This window comes from Bacillus rossius, chromosome 16 (assembly GCF_032445375.1).
Source record: "Bacillus rossius redtenbacheri isolate Brsri chromosome 16, Brsri_v3, whole genome shotgun sequence".
Classification (NCBI taxonomy): Eukaryota; Metazoa; Arthropoda; class Insecta; order Phasmatodea; family Bacillidae; genus Bacillus; species Bacillus rossius.
This window is the reverse complement of record NC_086343.1, coordinates 21590921-21608855: the sequence shown is the minus strand read 5'-3', so window position 1 is coordinate 21608855 and position 17935 is coordinate 21590921. Positions and strand designations below refer to the sequence as shown.

Genomic DNA, 17935 nt, shown 5'->3' with positions numbered 1-17935 from the left:
TTCATATTATTGAAATTATAACCTCCAAATGTCGCATATGTGTTTTCATGTCAAATATTGTTTTATTAGAAGGTATTCAAGTTTGTTTAGTTGCTTTAGCTGCTTCCAAAATTATTTGTTAACTTACGTTTGAACACATTCGGAAAGTTTTTTTTTTTTTTTTTTAAACAAAAATGGTCTTAGTCACCGAAGTGTATTAATTACGCATGGTAACACTGGAAACGTGAAAATAAATACCAGAGTGAAAAACAAATTGAGTTTAATTAGTTATAAGGAGAGACCTGTAAAATTCGCGGATTCATTTCGCGATAGGATAGAGTCCAAACACTTTTGACATTATTTTGCTTCAGTGATTGGGCCACAGTTTATCTGAAGGACTCTGGGCCAATGAAAAATCTTTAACAGAAGAATTAGCGAATCACGATCATTCCAGTCAACAGGCGTTACGAGTCGGTAACCAATCAGCAGATGTAATTTGCACGAGAGCGTAGAGGATCATGGAGTCTATCCTTTAGGGATTTGAAATCGCGAATTTTACAGGTCTCTAGTTATAAGTACTTAGTTTTTCATGATTGTTTAGCTAATATAATTACATAAAAGAATTTTCCCACAAAATTTAAGTTTTCTCAACAGTTGTCAGCATTGAAATGAAAAAAAAAATACTATGACGGACGAGCGGGGAGTTGTAAATCGCTCGGCGGCTGACGGACATACGGACATAGCCGGAGGGCTATTGTAATTCAGCCTTAATTAAAAGCTGTTGCTAAACAAAACAGTCTGAAATATGAAAGGTTTCGCTTAGAAAATCCTCTATTAAATATAAAAGTAATTGAATCGAAATAAAAAAAAGTCTCATTAATGCATTAAACATTAACGTTACAAACATTTAAAATATAGTTATTGCATGTGAAATATGGTTGTAACGCAAAAAAAAACATGCTTCCTTTATCATTTATTATCTGAAAATTAGTAATCATTCATTCATTTTTAAGCATGATTACAGTAATAACTAGAGACCGGAAAAATTCGCGGATTCATTTCGCGATATGCTGGAATGGAAATAATTGTACCTTTATGCAACTTCTGGTATTGGTTCACTGTTAACCTGGAGGACTATGGGCCAATTATAGACCCTCAGTCAAAGCAGTATCGAATCACGAGTCTCCCAATTGAGACGCCTCACAAGTCGGCAGCCAATGAACAGGTGACGTTTGCCCGGGTATGCACAGGATCGTGGAGTCTATCCTGGAGGTCGTTGAATACGCGAATTTTTCCAGTCCCTAGTAATAACCTCCATAAATCCCGTACAAATTACGGACATGTCTGCTCGCACTGTGTCGATCCAAGATCATTTTTCCATGGATCAACACGACTGTCGGTCCAACTAAAAGTGCCCAATGATATTCGATGAAAGCCACAGCCACAACCCGAACAGTTCCGAAGCTTACCGAGGTAAGCGGTTAGATTAGGTTCGTTCAGTGTAATAAATAGTCTAATATTTGTTTAATTTTCTTTCGGGAGAGTACGTTGGGTTAGGTCATGTTATCGTAACTAAAATGAAAGGTTGGTTAGGTTAGGTTAGCGTCATTTAAAGTGCTCAATGACAAGAGGGAAAAATTCGCGGGTTCGTTGACCTTCAGGGTATAACTACATAACGCCATTTCGTTGGTTGCTGACTTGTGAGCCGTTTCAACTTGGTTGTCTGTGATTGGACACTTCTTTAGCCGAGGGTTTCTCATTGGCCCAGAGCCCTACAGATAAACAGTGAGCCAATGGCGAAAGCAGATGATAGGCATTTGAATTTTAACCCATCGACAAATGAATACGCGAATTTTTCCAGTCTCTATCAATGACCATATGGCGTTTTTTCACGAACTATATATAGGTAGTGACTACTGATAGGATAGACTCCACGATCCTTTATGTACTCGGGAAAATTACGCCTGTTCATTGGCTACTGACTCGTGACACCTTTTAACTAAAACGCGAGACTTATTTTGTTCAGGGTTTTCCATCGGCTCAGAGTCCTTCAGGTAAACTGTGGGCCAATCACTGAAAAAGCATGAAGGTTAACGAGTTTGGATTCTAGCTGTCGCGAAATGAATTCGCGATTTTTTTTTCCCGATTTCTAGCGATCGGCAAACCTGGAAGAACTTCTTAACTGTTTGGGTGTGGCTCGGCGCTCAAAACACAATGAATGGAACAGAAAAAAGTGTGGTCGGAACACGATCCAACCATACAAAATAAAACACTTGTACATCTCGTTCCTTTCGTTCTGAAGTCTTTGGCTTAACCACGAGCGATCGTGGTGGTCGAATGGTAGACGACTACCCAAGCACAGTAGGACGTCCGCTGGCATGGGTGTGAAATTGTGATCTTCGTAATGGATCGCAACTATTGTCACAGTCGACAAACTTGCCAAAATGAATAATCATAACTCACTCTCACTTTTCATTTAATTAAATGTCACTATATTTAGTAGGCTTTGTCACAGAATAAACAGTACCAATTGTTTATTTTTTGGCTTTGTTTATATCGCACCAAAGACAAACTGAAAGAAAAGAGTTCGAACATGAGCGAAATGGTTTTCTTTACAATGTGCGAACTCTTTTCTTTCAGTTTGTCTTTGGCGCGATATAAACAAAGCCTACTAAATATTGTGAAATTATATAAATTGACAAAAATCTTATTTTGCAAATTGAATAATGGAATAATCTTATCAAATTAGTGTATTGTCATCGGTCCTCGATAAATCTACAAAGTTTGAATGAAATCTGGCCGTTTAAAGTGGGTCAAAATCACACCCAAAGGAGTCGGTTACAAACATACAAACAAACAAACATACAGGTGAAGCTAATATAAAGCGTGTAAAATAGTGATGAAAAACACAAACTAGCTAGGGGCAGGCATTTTTCGCAAAAAAAAAAAAAATCTGAACGCCTATTAGACTGCAACAAGGTATAGCCGCACCAGAGGTTTCTTCCTTGTGATTGGCGGCCGTCTGCGAGAGAAAGTCGTTGCCTCATTTTGACCGAGCCACTCAGGATATGTTTGCTTCCCCGCTGGATTACTGTGATTGGTGTTGTAACAATCGACGTGCGCCTGAAAGAAATTCACACAATTCAACTAATCTCGGAATTTTTTTCGCGAAATATGTATGGCCCTGCAACTAGCTACTCATTATTTATTCATTCATTTTTAGCGCTAGCCGACTGACATTGTCCAAAACAGGCTGGCGCTATACAAATACAAAACAGCTAAACAAACCTACACAAATATAGAGGAAACAAATACAAATATATAAATGTATAAAATATGCACAAATACGTAAAAATAAACATATTATATTCATTTAATGCCAAGCAACCATTAGTGATTATCGTCGATAATGTTGATGAAGATTATATTAAACTACTGAAATAAAACTCTACGACAAAGTTTATGAGGTTTTATAAAGCGATCGAATGATTTAATAAACGTGTTGGTACAATTAACACACCACATCAACATATTATATTATCTTGATTTATCTCGTATTTATTGTTGGAACTCACTCTTCAGAAGAATGTATGCATCCAAAAGTTTTGCTTTTAGAGAAAGGCTATTATATCGACAAAGCAAAGTACATTTTTTTGTATTATTTTTATGAAATATTTCAAATATAATTTTGAAAACTTTAACTTGTATTCTTTCTAAACGCCTAGAGTATGCCCATCATGTTCAAATTCACTGAACAGTTAGTTAATTCTATAAAGTTTCCCTTTGTCGGTGTGAATTTTGGTTCTCACCATTCGCCTCAGATGGCAGCACTTTGGTTACACATTTCTGTTCATTGACTTCCGTCACATTCACGAAATGACTCCTGCCAAATGCCGTATACCGAGAGCTAAGATGTTACACACCAAAACTGTTTATAATGGCGCTTGCGTAACCCTTCACTCTACCATTTATACACATCCCATACAGTATGCGCAACTCGCCTATACCTACTAAGCCCGGTAAATATTTTGTTTCAAAATTGATTCTGTTTCGTTTCACACCACTTTTTCAAACTGGCATCCCAATTTAAAACACGTATTCACGTCAAAAGTTTCCGACCGGAACGTTGGCTGAGTGACGTCGCGTGCGGGGTCGACCGGAAGCCACGCCCACTGCAAAGCCGCCCGCGAAGGCCGGAAGCGAAAGCAAACGCCGAGAAGTATAGCGTTAATATCGCTGAAAGCTTTTCCCGCAGCTGGTCAGAGATTCGCCCCGCTGAATTGTGACCTTTCGCGTCCGTCAGGTCCAATCGATCCGCACAGGGACGCCCGGCCCGTGTTGGAGGTGGAAAGAGTCACAATTTCATCGCTGGAATCCTCGACGCAATAAGGCATCTTGGACGATATCCCTGGTAATATAATGTATTATACATTTATATATAATATTATAAAGCGAAAGCGTGTTTGTCTGTTTGTCCTTTCACGCAACAACGGAGCAACGGTCAGACATGATTTTTTGCTTATAGATAATTTATGGGACATAGACTACATACAATAATTGTATTCATAATTATAATGAAATTCCATTCTTAAGGCAGTGAAAAAGGGATGGATTCAGTTTTATAATAGAACATCAGAGGAGGTAGATCATAGACACACAAACAATGAGTTTGTGTTATTTCTTTATGTCCGCCACACGGTCATATAGTAAGGTCTGGCAACTTCTTATCCTTCTTCTCCTTGGCGAAACCTATCCGCCTAGTGAATCTTGCGGCTGCTAGCGAACTAAAGGCGCTAATAACAGTTTAGGGTTGAACTTCGTCAATAGATGACGTTGCCTTGAATTAGTAACGCGCTATCTTTTGGTGCGTCCGTCACGTCTTGTCTAGTGGTTACCTGCCTTGCCACAAAATGAAGCTGATGATTGGCGTCACGGTTTTGCTGATGAGTAGCCATGATGCACTGAGATTGTGCAATCAATGGGACTTTACCCGTTTTTCAAGTGTATGTCCTACAGACTTGAAACTTGGTTGTGATGTTCCTTATACTATGATGTGTTGATGTGTTTAGCCCGGCAAAGCCGGATACTTCAGCTAGTATGTAAACTAGTTATAACATATATATATATATATATATATATATATATATATATATATATATATATATATATATGCAGGAAAATAAATGGTATCGACAAGAAAATTGAATTAATAACTACACGTGAGAAACCGAGCCTTAAAAACTCGATCCGTTAACATTCGGATTAAGACAGTTCTAAAATTTACTTGAAATAATCATCACATCCGTGTTCCTCTTAGCCAACAACGCGACTGTTGTTTTGCTTCAGAACGATAACATTCCCGTGGAATATACTGGATGGTAGTAGGGGCATGACGATTTCGCGAAAAGATTTCGGGACTAGATGAAAGTTAAAACACTGTAGCATCGTCTGTGTTTCGTTGATGGGTGAGTTTCTTCCAGGTACATATCGATTGTAACAACACCAATCACAGTGATTCAGTGCGGAAGCAAACGCGTCCTGAGTGGCTCGGTCAAATAAGGCAACGACTTCTCTCGCAGACAGCCGCCAATCACAAGGAAGAAACCACAGGCACTGGTATACCTTGTTGCAGTCTATTAAGTGTTCAGATCTTTTCGCGAAATCTGCATACCCCTATAGATGACATATGATAGCCAGCACGGTGTTTTTTTTATCTGCAGAGCCAAGATTCTTTTGAGGATTCATCGGGTAGCAAATTAGACTTGAATCACCTATATATCATCTTCAAGTTGAAGATTGGACTACAGTGTTCTTGACACACCTTCGGAAGACCTTGAGCCAGTTAGAAACAAGGAGATGGTGTGGTCACCCAATCATGAGTAACGCGTCAAAGGATGTGACCTATTTATCGAACCATGCGCAGTCTAGAAAGGATCTGATTACCTAGAGGCAAGTTGAATCCAACCTGGAGTGGATTAAATCCGCGAACAGTGGTCGAACAAGCAAAGGTGTTTGAAGCTGAAATAAAATTGAACACTTTATCACTTATCTTAAATGAATGCAGCATGGATTTATTTCCAACGAGCTGACATACCGTACATGCTACCCACAATACAAGCTTAGATAATAATGGAATGAAACAATGGTGTCACACAGTACAAAATAAACTTAGATACATGCTGCACTCTTTTTTTTCTTAACTCTTCCATTTTGCGTTAGTGAAAATACGAAAATGATAGTATTATCTTCTCTCCCAAACTTCCGAACAAGCGAGCAGTAAAACTAAATACGATTAGGGTACGCAGTTTCTATTACAGCCATGAAACATGCATTTATTTACACAATTAGGCGAATGATCATATTTAACAAGCATAGCAACAATTATTAACTAACGAAGAAGGTGTTTAGATATATGGCCTGCCTTCTTCGTCAGATAAACTACAACGAAATATTTATAAAAACTTTATGACTCAAGTTATAGTTTCAGCTTGTCTTTTCTTTTTTTGAGACTTGGATACACAATAAAACTTGTTAATCAACTTTTGATTTTATTTACAACACTTTCGTCTAATCTACTTTACATCACAAACATTTCAGCATAAAATATCCACTGTTTAGCTTAATAATAAGACACTGGTACGCTGAAGAGAATTACCAAAAAACACACTTTAGGTTTCATTTTGAAAAAAAAAATAATAAATAACATGCAAATCAAACGCCGAGTGTTAGCAATTAAAAACCAAGTCAACTAAGGCCTTGTCGTAATTCTTGGAGTGTATACTTATACGTACTTGTCCCTGGAAGTGACATCAAGAGAGCTGTCGGAATTGAAATTGAAGTTTGCATTCATGCGAGTAAACGAATCCTGTAGGCTATTTCTCACGTACTGCCAAGTGAAGAAACGCCATTTTGAAAAACTTTTGTATGTTATATTTTATTGAACACACTATTAAATAGTAAAAAAACTCAATAAAATTATTTTCACTTTATGTTTTAATAGTATTAACATATTAAATTAAAAATAAAAATTAAAAATAAACAAAAATAAAAATATTAAATTTTGTTTATTACTAAAGGGAATTTTAAACAAATACATAGACATGTAACAAATGCATAAACTTAAGTATATTTCCATAAATATTCCATGGAGTGAGTGGAAAACTTAAGTTCCAACTTAATGTTTTTGCTGGGATGAAATGTATTTATTAAAAATTATTGCTAACGACATGTTAGCTGGCTTACACCATTTATAGATGCTGAAAATTGAATAGGTTCTAACTTATCTAACACACCACCAGGACAACAAAAAAAGTGATAGACGTAGTTACATGCTGTGTTCTTGAATTCGGACACGACCTAACATCCATTTTCGTGAGAGGAAACACCTGTTTTAACAAGCGAACATCGTGGTTCTAGTCCATCTCTGACTACGAGGATGGTGTTGTTTCGGTTATTGTAGCAAGCACTACTCAATACAAGGTATTAAACTCTTTTAACTGTTATTGAAACATTTATTGTTATTGAAATGGTAGTAAAACCTTCCAGGCTTTTTAAAACCACATGAAATGAAGAAATGCGATTTTCGAACATCTGGATGCAGTGGCGGATCCACAATTTTGGTTTTGGGAGGGGCTTGACCCAGCTGAGGCTATAGGCTTTATCAAGGCAAACACTAAAACAATAGTGGACCCAGATGCTTTTGGAGGGGGCTTGAGCCTCTGGATCCGCTACCAAAGTAAAAAAAAAATATATTATATGGTTTTCTAACTACAAAAATTTATACCTATTTGGATTCATGTACAAAATTTTGACAATTCTCCTCAGGTGAACAGTTTTAATCACATTTTATAAAGATTGTAAAATAATACGTCTTTGAAGGGTATACATGTAGACACAACACAATGCGACAAAGGTAATAACTAGAGACCTAGAAAATTCGCAAATTCATTTCGCGATACACTAAAACCCAAACAAGCAGATCGTTTTATGGCTTCTGTGATTGACCCTCATTTTACCAGGAGAACTGTGAGCCAATGAGAAACCCTTAACCAAGAAAGTGCCAAATTGCGACCAACCCAATTGAACCGTCTCCCAAGTCTGTAGCCAATGAACAGTTGGCAGTTTCCCGAATGTGTAGAGAATTGTGGAGTCTATCCTGAAGGTCAATGAACCCGCGAATTTTCCAGGTCTGATAAAAACAAAATGCACTTCAAATACACTCCATATATGTACACACTGGTTTGACTGGTTAGATCAAACGAAATCCAAAAAATCTGCAGGGACAAGGTTTTTACACGTTATAAAATACAAGAGCTCTTTGCATATAAAATGAAGACATGTTAGCTCTGGAAAAAAATATGTCCTCGAGCACCGATTAGCAGTCAGTTTGAATAGACTGTACACACTTACTAGTGTACGTTCACAGTCTGAGTAAAAACACGCACAGGTTTGATACTTACGAACACGAGAAAAATTCAAAATGGCGGTAAAAGTTTTTATATGAATATTTTTTTTATATACGAATAGCGTGAAAGCACATCAAGAAACCAGCAACACAAGATTGTTAAATATTAGGCTAATATTAATTTATGTAACTACTGTGACGTTTGATTTGATTCTAACTAAGTAATTTATAACTTTTTTAAGAAAAATTTTTTTTTACGTAAAACGCGAATAATCATTTGCTCTTTATAATCTCTAACAAAGAATGTGTAAATTTACCACGATATTTCCAGCTAATTTTACTGCATCGTTAGTAAATATACGCTAACGTTGTGACGGAACATAGCGTGATTTTGTAATTAATAACTTCTTTATTTTTATTAAGTTTTAGTTATAAAGTTAATAATTATTATAATCTGAGTGAACCGGCAGAATATCGTAAGCGAGACCTTTTGGCATACGGTCTAGTGACATGACCTCTTGATCACTGCGCACATTAATAAATAATTGTTAGAAATACCACTTTCTCCACTTTATAAAAATTAAAAGGATTTTTGTTAGTAAGAATTTTAAATTTTTTTTTGCAGTAAGTTGTTTGGTCGTTTTAATTTTACTGTGACAAAATAATTCACGTTTACAATAACGTGTAAGTAATACAGTGTACGGATAACCATTATGATTTTAATTAATTTAACACACATACATCCAAACGTGTAATATAACACAACAGTTACTTAATCAGTTACTGACCGAATACTGTTTAACAATTTGGTTTCACAGAAAAAATGTGTGTGAAATTACACACATTGTACTAGTTTTTTTTAAAATTACGCCACAAAAATGTATTTATTACTTAACCTTCATAAGTGTAATATTACGATTTCTGTTTACATTGTAAATAGTTGTGTAGAATTTTTGTTTGCACATTTACATTTCTTTGTCGTGTAAGCAGCATAAGACAGACAGTAAGATAAAATTTCATGACATAATTACGATTTATTACAAATGAATTTATTTTACATTTTATTTAGGTGCAAACATTATTCTCAAAACTTGTCAGCAATTGAAGTAAGACTAAGCAATAAGCATACACTACGAATTTGAAACATCTTAACCGTGGCCCAAAATAATTTAAAAAAAAATAAAAAAATCGCAATTCAGTTGAAAACTGCCTCGTCAGATTCAACGGAATCCCGCTGGCTTTTTTTCTGTCAGCTTGTCACCTGATGTTTTAGTATTAAAAAAAAAGTCTCGATGCGTTAGAGTTCGATGTTTTATGATAATTTTCCACGGCACTAACTACAAACACTCGAACACAAGCATGGGTGTAGTCAGCATTTACGGGATATAGAGGAGAGACCAAGTGAAGATGTAATAAGAATAAATTTTTGATAGGACTTTATTTAGGGGTCTGAGGGGAGTGGTTTGTAAATCCCCCCCCTTTTTTTTTCAATTCATATAAAAATGGCTGATTCTGTGCTACTCCCCCAGAAAAGTTTTCAAATTATAATGCTTTAATAAGTTTTTTTTTTTTTGCTATTTGATGACATTCAAGTGCTTTTTTTTTAAACGTGAAATTTTTTTAATAAAACGTGTCACTTTTGAACGGTAGTTCAATTAGTACACTGCGTTACTACTACTGCTTCAGGAGAAGGTTATTTACTCTATAAATTGTTCACGTTCAGTGGCCGTAAATTGAGCCTTATATTCGTTATTTTATGCTGGTTTATGAGTATCTTTTTGGGGGTGGGGGGGGGGGGGAGACACGGCCCTTCCTGACTACGCACTTCGTCGCCAACTGAACCAGCCGCAGATGTTAAGACTCGAATTCAATCATCATTTTGAATTTTAGTTATTTTTTTTTGTCAGTGCCAAAATTTCAACAAAGAACTGTTTCGAGAATGGGACTTGGGCCCTTTCTACAATAGCACGCAAACTTAGACGGGTCACGTAAACGGAGACGGTTCTCCTGGTTCATTTCGCCATCGCGTCTGCCGCTTACGAAATTCACGGAGACGTAAAAAATAACAACCAATGGGATTGAATTTCACGGTTACAAAAAAAAATTAATCATATATATATATTTCAGCTCCGAGAACCTTACACGATCGGGATTTAGGGTAAGGTTGCCTTATTCCGTGATAAGTTATTTCTAATGAATTTACTGAACTACTTGGGAGACTATATAGGTGTAACAATTTTTTTATATAAAGTTTATTTGACAGCCAGTTAACACATGCTGTAGTATATAATTTATATAACCTCAGTTCAACATAATAATTTTCTAAAATTAACACAGCATGGATTCCTAACTCCGTGATAGGTGCCTTTATTCCGTGATAGTGGTATCCTAATTCCGTGATACATTGAAAAAATATATAAAACACATCCAATAAATGCAATTCTGTCACAATTGTGTCCCAAGTACTATTTACACACAAAAATTAATATTTAGTACAAAATACATGCTCCAAATAAAGTGTTACAAGTCTAACACAGTGATCGTATTTCTACAACACTAGTCACTACATTTCTGCCAGATGTTACAAACATAAGTCCGGTTTCATCGCAATTCCAAATTCTATGAGGCGAATCCAAAAGATCGTGTTCAAGCAGCACTTTCTCTGGAGAATTGTAATATTCCTGTATTAACACAGGATTGACACATGATGCACGATAACTAGATAAGTTTTCAGGTCGCCTGAGAGTGAAGTTGAACCTTTTAACGTTTCAACCCCCTATACCGCTTTATTTTCCGCAGATTCTTTAACTGCATTAAACCTTTCAGCTTACCAGTGTTTTTTTGGCTATTTCATACGCGAGTTTCCTGATTTCAAAAACAGTCAATCCGAAACCAATGACCCCCATACGTTCAACATACTTAGCAAGTTTACATTCTACATCAAATAATTCAAGCACGAATGGTACACCAACTTACACCACATCGAGATTAAAATCACTCCTCCCATCAAGATGTTCATTGGCCCTCATAACGTTTTCTTTAAATGTCGACCACGGCACTTTATAGTGCTTGGACGCCTTCTAGACTGTCCACTCTTCCTGAAGAACTTTTCTGACAGCTAGTTGCAGGGCTTGTTTTAGCACTTCGACCTCCTACTTCCAGACGATCAACAGGTTTTACCATTTTCTTTGCCCATTGTTGAACGAGGACTACCTACTGAAATAAACACATTATCGGGCTGTAAAATAAGAAACTTACTGTAAAGCAACTAAAACAAAATTATTATTATAATAAAACTAAAAACAGCTAAACTGAAGGATATATTTTGGACACGACTGATATCAAGTGTCTTTAATTGATGAACAGTCTGTAGTTTGAGAATGATAAATGAAATATTCTGTTCTACATTTAAAAAATATATATATTTACATGTTTCAAGAAAAAACAGGCACTGATTAAACATACTTCAACAATGAAATAATTTTGTTACTCCCATGCTTTAGTTTGTGCTTCCAAATTATTTGCCCAAAAACGAAATAAAAAAGAGAAACGGGAAAGCAAATACATATTTTTAAAACGAGCCCTCTACAATAATCTACACATACTTTTTACACTTAAACATTGAAAATTAAATCCTTAAAAGCGTAAGGCAGTTATATGTATATTTAAGTTTTCATTACAAAATTCACTCTACTGTTGTATAAATGATGAGTATAATTGCTTCATAGTACCCACTCTTCAAACAACTGTGCACCATATGAAAAAAAAAACGCGCGAACGAAGAGCCGCCTCTTCCCTACGAAAGAGAACATCGCGAGCTATATTTTGAGATCTGGCCCAACTATCTACTGCTACTCGCTTGATCTTGAGAGACAAAACAAAAAAATATCACGGAATAAGGGATATCACGGAAATAGGCAACCTTACCCTACATATATATATATATATATATATATATATATATATGTGTGTGTGTGTGTGTATATATATATATATAAATTAACAAAGCAATAATGCTGGAACACTAGAAGTTCTTGTACTTGAAACGAATTTTAAGGTATTTAAAACGCAAAAAAACGTGGCTACCACCGCGGCAAAACACTCGGCTTCCATTGGTCGCACGGAACTAATCCTTGCGGGGCTGGTCCGTACTGGTCAGAGTGCGCATGCGTGCCATTGTAGATACTCCGTTACGTGAGATCCGTCTCCGTTTACGTGATCCGTCTGCTCTTCCGTGCCATTGTATTTGCAGAACGCGCGTAAGATACTAAAAATGTACGCGTTACCTACTTGTATTCATGCGGGAAACTAACTCCTAGTAAGTGACAACGAAAATTCAAAAAAATAAAAATGCAGTGCAATTGCGTAAAGATCCAATAACATAAAATTGCGGGTAAGAAGGATCTTCAATTCTTAAACTATTAAACACTGCTAACGTTTGAATGTGTCTAAGGCCAAACTTTCATGTCATAATTCATTACAGAAATTAAAAAAAAAAAAAAAACTTTCAAATAAGTTACCATCGTAGTGTTTTTTCTTCTTCATTATATGAGGCACTGTTATTATTGACACACTGCGAAAAGTCCAATTTTTTTTCCGGTACAGCGGTGAAACAACATCAACAGTATTCTGGATTCTGGTCCATCCCGAAATCGTAGTCTCATATTCAAACAACGGTGCTGGTTTGGCAGAAACGATTGACTAAGCATTAAAAAAATCAATACTTAAGAATATATCTGGAAAAAACGAAGCGGGTTGCACAAATACGAATTTTAACGAGCGACTGATTCCCCTACACAGAAAAAAAAAATCCTGTATTTTACAAAATATTCCTTTGGAAATCAGTTTCCAAGAAATAGTTTGTAATACTACACAAGAAATGTTGTTACTTTGTACAACACATGACTTTGTTACTTTTTCATATATGAAATACGTTTTTCGAGATAATACTGAATATTTCTTAGTACACTGGCGCATAAGTTTATATTTGATTTGATGTTTTATTCAAGCATAATTTTTTTAAAACTTGGAAAAGGAGATCGAATATTCAATAACTGGTCTTTAATTTTTTTTATTATGCTTATTAATGTGCACAGTTAATACTGGAAAGCTATTCAGAGAACGTTTGACTGTTGGAGGTACTGGGACCACAAAAAACATACATACTCGGGTAAGAGTCTCAACCCAGTGTTACTGAGAACAATATTTTGTAGTGATACAGTTGTTTTCATGTAAATGTACAAATTTACAACTATCTGTAAATTTACATGAATATTTCTGTTCCATTTACAAAAAATAAAATAAAAGAGGGAGAGCAAAATTTAACAATATTTTTTTTATCCGTAGAGCCACGATTAATTGATGGGTTCATTGAGTAGCGAAGTAGATTGGAAGCACTTATACATCTGTTACTCGTTGATGATTGGACCACAGTTGTCTTAACATGTCCTTGAAGACCCTTAGCCAGTTACGAACAATGACAGGAAGCGGTTACCCAACAACGTGCAACCTAGCAAGTTATATGAACTCGTTATCGACCAATGATTAGAGACCTGTAAAATTCGCGGATTCATTCGGTGATAGGATAGAATTCAAACACATATACCTCTTAGATAATTTTTCTATTGGCTTACTGTTCATCTGGAACGAATCTCAACCAGTTATAAACCCTCAACCAAAGAAGGATCGAATCACAGACAAACCAGCTGAGACGACTTACAAGTCGGCAGCCAATGAACTTGCGTTATTTGCCCGAGTGTACAGGTGTATGTGCAGTCTATCCTGAAGGCCATCGAAACCACGAATTTTGCAGGTCTCTACCAATGATCACTCTAAAAAGGATCTTTTGTGTATTTGCAAGTTGAGTCTAGCCTGGATGGAATTAATCCTCGAACTAATCGTGGCTCTAGCAATCGGTAGCTGCATTACTAAAACGTAGCAGTTAAAACACTGACTCTCGAAATAAGAGATTATCAGTACGTATTAGACTATGACAAACAATAAACATTAGTTAGCCATTCTAGTCATACATGCATAGTCCCATGCTAAATTTTGAGTCGCCCAACACAGATTTGATATCGTTTCGAATTCATCTTCTAAATACTTCATCTTTTTTTCAAACAAAAAAAAACTACTAAATCTATCCTAGGTATATTAAAATAATACGGTACATACTGCTAACTAAATTAAATAGTGTCCTTAGTCAGCTTTAATAATCACTGTTAAACTTACAAATCACAAAGTAAATACAATACGATTTAAAGTAAATAAACCTCTACTGGCGAATCATTTGTGTTCAGGTTGTACGTTGCAGTGTAGACGTTTAAAACACCTACTTTTTTGACATAAATTTCTTTTGAATTGTAAAATACAAGACGATGTACGCAGTACAAGCGGTAGCAAACTTACGGAAATCATATGACTTGGATTATATACGCATATATATTTTTTATTAAGTTTTTTTTTTCGTTTGTTGAAACACAGCTGTAAAGCACGATACACGAATGGCGGAGTTTTTCTTTTTGGAAATTTTGTTTTCTGAGTTATTTCTCTTTCCCTCTCTCGCACACTGCACCAAATGCCCACACTTAGAAACATCAGTCCTCACCTTTAAGTTGCGAGCCGGGAAAAAAAATAGTTCTTTTTAGGCTTCTAACATTCCAGGTACGGCATCGTGCTGAAGAAAAGAAAAATATATATTAAAAAAAAATATTTATCGTCATAAAAAAAAATGTTAGTTCCAGTCTCCGTGAATTTTATCACATTCACTTCAGTTTTTTTTTTTTTAAATCGTAACTACGAGGAGTTTTGTTCTACGAGATGGCACTTTTGTGTTGTTCTTCCCAAGCGAGCGTTCTGGCCAATCAGGGCGGCCGGACGCTCGAACCTTTCAATATATATACTGTATAGAAGTCGCCAGCCCAGGTTAAAATTTCTAATACGGTTTTGAGGTAGTTGGTTAATTCACCGCCGCAATCGCCACCATCTCTAGGGCATCGACTTGTGGTGGTCCCTAGCGGACAAGTGTCGAACTCTTCAAACACCCCTTCCCCCTCCCGCTGAACGACCTTGAGCTGCAGTGAATGATGGATGGGGGGTGCGGGGAATGACAGCGGGCGACAGCGCTGCGCTCTAACGTGTAAATAACAACTAAGACGATACAGGGCGTTACGGCAGCGCACTGCAGCGGTGAAGTTCCCAAGCTGCTCATCATACGCTTCTGAAAAACGTAGAGTAAATCCTATCCACTCGCGACTTCTATACAGTATATATATATTCAAAGCTCGAACTGAGGTTCTGATTCGTCCGCGCGTTTCCCATGATGCACCGCGCTCGCCCCGACACCGGCTGACGTAGGGCTTCGATGCGTGTTCCTCTGCTAATCGGCTCTTCCCACCACCTGCGGAAACAACAACAACAACAAAAATCATATAAATAATACGTAAACTGATAACTCACGAAAAAAAAAATCATTACAATAACAACTCTAAAATTAAAGGGTGGGTACATTGACACGTGAACATAGTTTTTTTTTTTTTGTTAACGTTATTCGATGAAGTGTTTGTATATGAAGATTCTCCCGCACACGCCATACACAAACTATTACTTGAACGCGATCGCCGTTGAGTAGAGACCGGAAAAATTCGCGGATTCATTTCGCGAAATGCTGGAATACAAATAATTAATTATTGTACCTTTATGCAACTTCTGGTATTGGTTCACTGTTAACCTGGAGGACTATGGGCCAATTATAGGCCCTCAGTCAAAGCAGTATCGAATCACGAGTCTCCCAATTGAAACGCCTCACGAGTCAGTATGTCAGTAGCCAATGAACAGGTGACGTTTGCCCGATTCTGCACAGGATCGTTGAGTCTATCCTGGAGGTCGTTGAATACGCGAATTTTTCCAGTCTCTACCGTAGAGACCTGAAAAATTCGCGGTTTCGATGGCCTTCAGGATAGACTGCACATACCCCTGTACACTCGGGCAAATAACGCCAAGTTCATTGGCTGCTGACTTGCAAGTCGTCTCAGCTGGTTTGTCTGTGATTCGATCCTTCTTTGGTTGAGGGTTTATAACTGGTTGAGATTCGTCCAGATGAACAGTAAGCCGATAGCAAAATCATCTAAGAGGCGTGTGTGTTTGAATTCTAGCCTATCACCGAATAAATCCGCGAATTTTGCAGGACTCTAGCGTTCGGGTTGACTACTGAAGTGCCTTTATGTTTAAAACTGTCAGGAGATGGCGTGCTGCGATGTAGTTGAAGTCACTTCCGCCACATTGCAACGGCCGCAAACTGCGCTTGACCTCTCGTCAACTCGTCAAAAGTGGAAACTGGACAATTTGCATGTTGCGTTCTTGCGCAGTTTATAAATTTACAAACTACGCTTAAAAATCGCAAGGAACGCAAGATGCTAAATGTTCAGGAATTACATTTTATAATACCGGATTTAAAAACTACGCAAGGCACGGTGAAAAAAAAATAACAAATTTAATTCTAATTAAGTAATTGAAAATTTCTTTGGTTTTCGTGATAAATATGAATTACGAAAAAAAAAAAAAAAAAGGTAAGTACGGAGTGGAAATTTGTTTTCTACAGTTTTATTTTTACAATTTTTAAGTTATTATAGGGTTGGTTGGTAACGGGTTTGCTGCGTGTTGCATTGTTGCGTCGTTGCATTACTTTCGTAGTTCATAAACCCAAAAAGTAAAAAAAATCTGGATTTTTTTTCAAAAGATTCTTCAGAGACCATTTGCCAAGAAAGATGACGTAACTTTGTACAACACAAGACTGGTTATTTTTTTGCATGTATGAAACACTTTTTTTTTTTAGATCAAACTGAGTGTTCCTTACGAAAATCGACACATATTTTAATATTTTGATTGACGTTTCATTCAAGTACAATATTTTTTTTTCAACCAACAGAAAACGATAATCGAATATTCAACAATTTGTTTTATTTTGTTGTACCGTGCTCATTAATACAGTATGCACTGGAACAAACACAAAGCATAAATGCCCGGGTATTACTTCGAACACTTTTTTTGAAGTGGTAGAGTTGTTTTCATTTGAATTTAATAATCTAGGAATATTTGTAATTTCACGAGTATATTGTTGCAGTTTCAAAAAAAATTGGTAGTTTGTAAAGTCGGTTTACGGACGATAGTTTAACGTGACGTCATAACAAAACATTGATAAAATGGTTGCATACTTTTATGAATAAAATTGAATAAATTTTATTGATTCATCACTATTTTGTATGGATACAAAGAAGGAGTGAAATTAAATCTACAATTTAATTGATAAATTTACTTTTATTTGCACTCATTAATTCAAATATGTTTATTACTTTAACGAACAGATTATTTTAACTATAACTTTTATACATGTTTGCTATTTAACTTCTTCCAATCTGTGTTATAGGACGACTAGCTAAACCCGGCCACGCTTTGCTGTGGCACAGTTTAATATTAATTCATTGTTTAATTTAATATTTTACTGTGCATGGCTGTGGAATGTAATAGAAGAAATAAAAATGTGTTTAGCTTAAA

General features: G+C 36.3%; 1 protein-coding gene across 2 annotated transcripts in view; it reads right to left on the bottom strand.

Moving 5' to 3' along the window:
- Positions 1–6022: 6022 nt before the first annotated feature.
- Positions 6023–17935, bottom strand: part of LOC134539801 (uncharacterized) — a 327083-nt gene continuing 315170 nt past the window's right edge. For both annotated transcript variants that reach the window (XM_063382072.1, XM_063382071.1), the window contains one exon: positions 6023–15782. The gene's annotated coding sequence lies outside the window, so the exon portion shown is untranslated. The remainder of the gene's footprint in view (positions 15783–17935) is intronic.